This window comes from Bufo gargarizans, chromosome 4, assembly GCF_014858855.1.
Source record: "Bufo gargarizans isolate SCDJY-AF-19 chromosome 4, ASM1485885v1, whole genome shotgun sequence".
In the NCBI taxonomy this organism is placed as follows: Eukaryota; Metazoa; Chordata; class Amphibia; order Anura; family Bufonidae; genus Bufo; species Bufo gargarizans.
The window spans coordinates 113627494-113635418 of NC_058083.1; the positions used below are offsets into that span (position 1 = coordinate 113627494).

The window sequence follows — 7925 nt, forward strand, 5'->3', positions numbered from 1 at the left end:
GGCATCCACCCTCTACACAGTTAGACGTGCTCTGGGGCAACTGACCCTAAGATAATGGCAATGGCTGCACTGTTGATAAACTGAGTGTGCGAGCTGCTGGTAAATACCAGACGGTTCATATCTGCACAATCAGGACTTGCTACTAGTGCCAGTAAGGATGCCAGTAAACGAGCCCAGCCACTATTTGTTGCTGACTGGGTACGTTAACACGTCTCGGAATACTGTTACCAACAAGAACTGGTTAACAGCAAAAAGGCAACAATTAAAGCAAAATGCTGCCCTTTATTTGTGAGGGGGGATTTATGGCATCCACCCTCTACACTACCAAAACGTGCTCATAGGGCAGCTGACCCTTAAACAGAGGCGATGGCTACACTGTTGGTAACCTGAATGTGCAGGCTGCTGGTAAATCCAGACAATTAATGTCAGCACAGTCAGGACTGATATGATCTATGTCTGACTTGAAAGGCAGCCTGTTAATGGTGTTAGACAGGTCTAATGACATATGCAGGGCTAGCAGGGCTGCTGTCCTCCTGAATATGTGACCAGTCGTGAACGCTGGACGGGTCACTACTGATGATCTTCAACTAGGGGCCACATGTCTGCTAATTAAAACCTAAAACTGCCCCCCGACATGTTTTGCCAGTCTCGCTGGCTTCCTCAGGGGTAACGGGCAGCACTGAATGAAAACCTGCACCGGAAGACTAAATGGTGTCTCCGTGATTGGCAGATACAACTGGCCCATCGGTGATGGAGGCGGAACCTACCAACACCCAATCACAGTAATCGGTGGTGGCTGACATCATCTCCCTGTGCCAAGCCTCTCCGTTACCTCCCACTTGACGTCATCGCGGTGTCAAAATGCCTCAGAGAGCATGCGCCGGAACTCCGGCATGAGCTCTTCAGCAAGGCGGCTCAATGCGCATGCGCTGCGCAGTGGATGGATGCGCGCAGACTCTAAGCCGACCGGATCACCCCGCAGGGCCCAACACATCATATCTCCTATCGCAAGAAAGGGAGGTGATTTTAACTGTCATTGTGGGAAGAATGAGGTAACAAGTGATATTACAACTGTTAAATGTTAGCCTGAAGATATGCTGGTGATTTATATCGATCAAAGGACATCTTTTTAACCACCTCCCGACCGCCTAACGCACCGATGCGTCCGGGAGGTGGTTGATTTACTCCTCCTGGACGCATCGGCGCGTCATCTCGCGATAGCCGAGATTTCCTGTGAACGCGCGCACACAGGCGCGCGCGCTCACAGGAACAGAAGGTAAGCGAGTGGATCTCCAGCCTGCCAGCGGCGATCGCTCGCTGGCAGGCTGGAGATGTGATTTTTTTAACCCCTAACAGGTATATTAGACGCTGTTTTGATAACAGCGTCTAATATACCTGCTACCTGGTCCTCTGGTGGTCCCTTTTGTTAGGATCGACCACCAGAGGACACAGGCAGCTCAGTAAAGTCGCACCAAACACCACACTACACTCCACCCCCCCCCCCTGTCACTTATTAACCCTTTATGAACCACTGATCACCCCATATAGACTCCCTAATCACCCCCCTGTCATTGATCATTGATCACCCCCCTGTCATTGATCACCCCCCTGTAAGGCTCCATTCAGAGGTCCGTATGATTTTTACGGATACATGGATCGGATCCGCAAAACGCATACGGACGTCTGAATGGAGCCTTACAGGGGGGTGATCAATGACAAGGGGGTGATCACGCACATAGACTTCCTGATCACTTCCCTGTCATTGATCACCCCCCTGTCATTGATCACCCCCCTGTAAGGCTCCATTCAGACGTCCGTATGATTTTTACGGATCCATGGATACATGGATCGGATCCGCAAAACACATGCGGACGTCTGAATGGAGCCTTACAGGGGGGTGATCAATGACAAGGGGGTGATCACGCATATAGACTTCCTGATCACTTCCCTGTCATTGATCACCCCCATGTCATTGATCACCCCCCTGTAAGGCTCCATTCAGACGTCCATATGATTTTTACGGATCCACTGATACATGGATCGGATCCGCAAAACACATACGGACGTCTGAATGGAGCCTTACAGGGGGATGATCAATGACAGGGAGGTGATCACCCATATAGATTCCCTGATCACCCCCCTGTCATTGATCACCCCCCTGTCATTGATCACCCCCCTGTAAGGCTCCATTCAGACGTCCGTATGATTTTTACGGATCCACTGATACATGGATCGGACCCGCAAAATGCATACGGACGTCTGAATGGAGCCTTACAGGGGGGTGATCAATGACAAGGGGGTGATCACGCATATAGACTTCCTGATCACTTCCCTGTCATTGCTCACCCCCCTGTCATTGATCACCCCACTGTAAGGCTCCATTCAGACGTCCGTATGAATTTTACGGATCCACTGATACATGGATCGGATCCGCAAAACACATACGGACGTCTGAATGGAGCCTTACAGGGGGGTGATCAATGACAGAGGGGTGATCACCCATATAGATTCCCTGATCACCCCCCTGTCATTGATCACCCCCCTGTCATTGATTACCCCCCTGTAAGGCTCCATTCAGACGTCCGTATGATTTTTACGGATCCACTGATACATGGATCGGATCCGCAAAACACATAGTCTGAATGAAGCCTTACAGGGGGTGATCAATGACAGGGAGGTGATCACCCATATAGATTCCCTGATCACCCCCCTGTCATTGATCACCCCCCCTGTCATTGATTACCCCCCTGTAAGGCTCCATTCAGACGTCCGTATGATTTTTACGGATCCACTGATACATGGATCGGATCCGCAAAACACATACGAACGTCTGAATGGAGCCTTACAAGGGGGTGATCACGCATATAGACTTCCTGATCACTTCCCTGTCATTGATCACCCCCATGTCATTGATCACCCCCTGTAAGGCTCCATTCAGACGTCCATATGATTTTTACGGATCCACTGATACATGGATCGGATCCGCAAAACACATACGGACGTCTGATTGGAGCCTTACAGGGGGGTGATCAATGACAGGGAGGTGATCACCCATATAGATTCCCTGATCACCCCCCTGTCATTGATCACCCCCCTGTCATTGATCACCCCCCTGTAAGGCTCCATTCAGACGTCCGTATGATTTTTACGGATCCACTGATACATGGATCGGATCCGCAAAACACATACGAACGTCTGAATGGAGCCTTACAGGAGGGTGATCAATGACAGGGAGGTGATCACCCATATAGATTCCCTGATCACCCCCCTGTCATTGATCACCCCCCTGTCATTGATCACCCCCCTGTAAGGCTCCATTCAGACGTCCGTATGATTTTTACGGATCCACTGATACATGGATCGGATCCGCAAAACACATACGGACGTCTGAATGCAGCCTTACAGGGGGGTGATCAATGACAGGGGGGTGATCAATGACAGGGAAGTGATCAGGAAGTCTATATGCGTGATCACCCCCTTGTCATTGATCACCCCCCTGTAAGGCTCCATTCAGACGTCCGTATGCGTTTTGCATCAGTGGATCCGTAAAAATCATACGGACGTCTGAATGGAGCCTTACAGGGGGGTGATCAATGACAGGGGGGTGATCAATGACAGGGGGGTGATCACGGAATCTATATGGGTGATCACCTCCCTGTCATTGATCACCCCCCTGTAAGGCTCCATTCAGACGTCCGCATGTGTTTTGCGGATCCGATCCATGTATCAGTGGATCCGTAAAAATCATACGGACGTCTGAATGGAGCCTTACAGGGGGGTGATCAATGACAGGGGGGTGAGCAATGACAGGGAAGTGATCAGGAAGTCTATATGCGTGATCACCCCCTTGTCATTGATCACCCCCCTGTAAGGCTCCATTCAGACGTCCGTATGTGTTTTGCGGATCCGATCCATGTATCCGTGGATCCGTAAAAATCATACGGACCTATGAATGGAGCCTTACAGCGGGGTGATCAATGACAGCGGGGTGATTAGGGAGTCTATATGGGGTGATCAGTGGTTCATAAAGGGTTAATAAGTGACAGGGGGGGTGTAGTGTAATGTGGTGTTTGGTGCGACTTTACTGAGCTGCCTGTGTCCTCTGGTGGTCGATCCTAACAAAAGGGACCAGGTAGCAGGTATATTAGACGCTGTTATCAAAACAGCGTCTAATATACCTGTTAGGGGTTAAAAAAATCACATCTCCAGCCTGCCAGCGAGCGATCGCCGCTGGCAGGCTGGAGATCCACTCGCTTACCTTCTGTTCCTGTGAGCGCGCGCGCCTGTGTGCGCGCGTTCACAGGAAATCTCGGCTATCGCGAGATGACGCGCCGATGCGTCCAGGAGGAGTAAATCAACCACCTCCCGGACACATCGGTGCGTTAGGCGGTCGAGAGGTGGTTAAAAAGATGTCCTTTGATCGATATAAATCACCAGCATATCTTCAGGCTAACATTTAACAGTTGTAATATCACTTGTTACCTCATTCTTCCCACAATGACAGTTAAAATCACCTCCCTTTCTTGCGATGGGAGATATGATGTGTTGGGCCCTGCGGGGTGATCCGGTCCGCTTAGAGTCTGCGCGCATCCATCCACTGTGCAGCGCATGCGCATTGAGCCGCCTTGCTGAAGAGCTCATGCCGGAGTTCCGGCGCATGCTCTCTGAGGCATTTTGACGCCGCGATGACGTCAAATGGGAGGTAACGGAGAGGCTTGGCACAGGGAGATGATGTCAGCCACCACCGATTACTGTGATTGGGTGTTGGTAGGTTCCGCCTCCATCACCGATGGGCCAGTTGCATCTGCCAATCACGGGGACACCATTTAGTCTTCCGGTGCAGGTTTTCATTCAGTGCTGCCCGTTACCCCTGAGGAAGCCAGCGAGACTGGCAAAACATGTCGGGGGGCAGTTTTAGGTTTTAATTAGCAGACATGTGGCCCCTAGTTGAAGATCATCAGTAGTGACCCGTCCAGCGTTCACGACTGGTCACATATTCAGGAGGACAGCAGCCCTGCTAGCCCTGCATATGTCATTAGACCTGTCTAACACCATTAACAGGCTGCCTTTCAAGTCAGACATAGATCATATCAGTCCTGACTGTGCTGACATTAATTGTCTGGATTTACCAGCAGCCTGCACATTCAGGTTACCAACAGTGTAGCCATCGCCTCTGTTTAAGGGTCAGTTGGCCTATGAGCACGTTTTGGTAGTGTAGAGGGTGGATGCCATAAATCCCCCCTCACAAATAAAGGGCAGCATAAAGGGGAGCATTTTGCTTCAATTGTTGCCTTTTTGCTGTTAACCAGTTCTTGTTGGTAACAGTATTCCGAGACGTGTTAACGTACCCAGTCAGCAACAAATAGTGGCTGGGCTCGTTTACTGGCATCCTTACTGGCACTAGTAGCAAGTCCTGATTGTGCAGATATGAACCGTCTGGTATTTACCAGCAGCTCGCACACTCAGTTTATCAACAGTGCAGCCATTGCCATTATCTTAGGGTCAGTTGCCCCAGAGCACGTCTAACTGTGTAGAGGGTGGATGCCACAAATCCCCCCACACAAATAAAGGGCAACAATTTGTGTAATTTGTTGCCTTTTGTTGCTAACCAACTTGCGTTGGTAATAGCATTCAGAGACGTGGTAATGCACCCAGTCAACAATTAATAGTGGCTGGGGTCGTTTCACTGGTATTTCATTGGCACCAGCAGTAGCTCACACTTTCTAGTCCAGGGCACATATGATAAGTGCCCTGTGTGCTGGCAAATAGTAGACTGTCAAACAGCCCATTAATGTATATGGTGGGATGATGACATCAGTCTCCCACCATTGACATTTGTTTACATCAATCAAGTCTAGCCAGCACTTACTAACATCACACCTTGTGGGCATGCGGCAGCTTCTCTGCTGTTCTCACTTTCATTGGAGTGAGTGATTATATATATCGCCTCCAATTGATGATATATACCATCTCTCACAGTGGGCCATAAACTGTGTTTTTAATACCCCAGCAGGTTATTTTGTGTGTTGTCTGTGTTCTTTCAGATGTGAATCACAATTATCAGTGACACTTTTTAATGATTTGTCTAATAAAAGTGAAGTATTAATTTAACTCGGGCCAAGATAGGTTTCTATTGCCTGCATAGGCATTTGTAAATAAGTGGTGATAGATAATCAGTTCTCATCTCTTCTGTGTGCTCTCCGCTCCGTTGTACTATAAACAGTGATAAGCGGGGTGTTCTAGTGGTGATAATCAGTTCTCATCTCTCCTGTGTTCTCCCCTGTCCTTATACTATTCACAGTGATAAGCAGGATGTTCTAGTGGTGATAGATAATCAGTTCTCATCTCTTCTGTGTGCTCTCCTCTTTGTTGTACTATAAACAGTGATAAGCAGGGTGTTCTAGTGGTGATAGATAAGCAGTTCTCACCTCTCCTCTGTTCTCCCCTGTCCTTATACTATTCACAGTGATAAGCAGGGTGTTCTAGTGATGATAATCAGTTCTCACCTCTCCTGTGTTCTCCCCTGTCCTTATACTATAAACAGTGATAAGCAGGGTGTTTTAGTTGTGATAGATAAGCAGTTCTCACCTCTCCTCTGTTATCCATTGTCCTTATACTATACACTGATAAGCAGGGTGTTCTAGTGGTGATAGATAAGCAGTTCTCACCTCTCCTCTGTTCTCCCCTGTCTTTATACTATACACAGTGATAAGCAGGGTGTTCTAGTGATGATAATCAGTTCTCATCTCTCCTGTGTTCTACCCTGTCCTTATACTATAAACAGTGATAAGCAGGGTGTTCTAGTTGTGATAGATAATCAGTTCTCATCTCTTCTGTGTGCTCTCCTCTCCGTTGTACTATAAACAGTGATAAGCAGGGTGTTCTAGTGGGGATAGATATACAGTTCTCACCTCTCCTCTACTGATGATGGATGAGAGGAACGTCACATATACATACATGTAGACCCGATCAAGAGGTGTGGCACAGACAGGACCCCAGATAAGTCACCTATGACCCTCATTCTGGGTCCCCACATGCACAATGCCGACCCCCGGCATAAATAATGCAGAGTGCTCCCAGCCATGAGCAGCATGACCGCTAGTTACCTCCGCAGGCTCACTGTGTAATTGAAAAAATAGTGCTGGTTGCAGTGTGCGATTGCATTTTGTGTTTTTGCGTTTGTCACTGTGTAATTGGTTTCCTTGGTGACTGGGGCTGGAGGTAATAAAAGGGGAGAGAGGAAGGGCAGTAGCTCACCCTGGTGACGGGAGGACCGGCCGCTGATGGACGCTACGTACGAGGTACATGTTATCCATTGTCCTTATACTATACACTGATAAGCAGGGTGTTCTAGTGGTGATAGATAATCAGTTCTCACCTCTCCTGTCATACTATAAACCAGGGTTTATCAACTCCGGTCCTCGGGACCCAGCTACAAGTCATGTTCCAGGATTTCTTTAGTATTGAGCAGGTAATATAATTAGTGTCCATGCATCAGGACTTACCACAGGTATTCATTCTGTGGGATATTCTAAAATCCTGACCGGTAGGTGGGTCCCAAGGACCGGAGTTGAGAAACCCTGCAAACAGTGGTAAGCAGGATGTTCTAATGGTGATAGGTAATCAGTTCTCACCTCTTATGTGTTCTCTCCTGTCCTTATTCTATAAACAGTGATAAGCAGGGTATTCTAGTGGTGATAAAAAGACAGTTTTCATTTCTCCTGCGTTCTCCCGTCCCTTATACTAGTGATAAGCAGGGTGTTCTACTGGTGATAGAAAATTAGTTTTCACCTCTCCTGTGTTCTCCACTGTCCCTTATGCTAGTAATAATCTGGGTGTTCTAGTGGTGATTGATAATTAGCTCTTACCTCTCCTTCTCTTCTGCCCATTATACTATAAAAAGTGATACGCAGGATGTTCTAAGA

General features: G+C 48.3%; 1 protein-coding gene across 1 annotated transcript in view; it reads right to left on the reverse strand.

The window, feature by feature from the left end:
* Positions 1-7303, reverse strand: part of ACSL3 (acyl-CoA synthetase long chain family member 3) — a 133231-nt gene extending 125928 nt beyond the window's left edge. The window contains exon 1 of the mRNA XM_044291486.1: positions 7258-7303. The gene's annotated coding sequence lies outside the window, so the exon portion shown is untranslated. The remainder of the gene's footprint in view (positions 1-7257) is intronic.
* Positions 7304-7925: the final 622 nt, after the last annotated feature.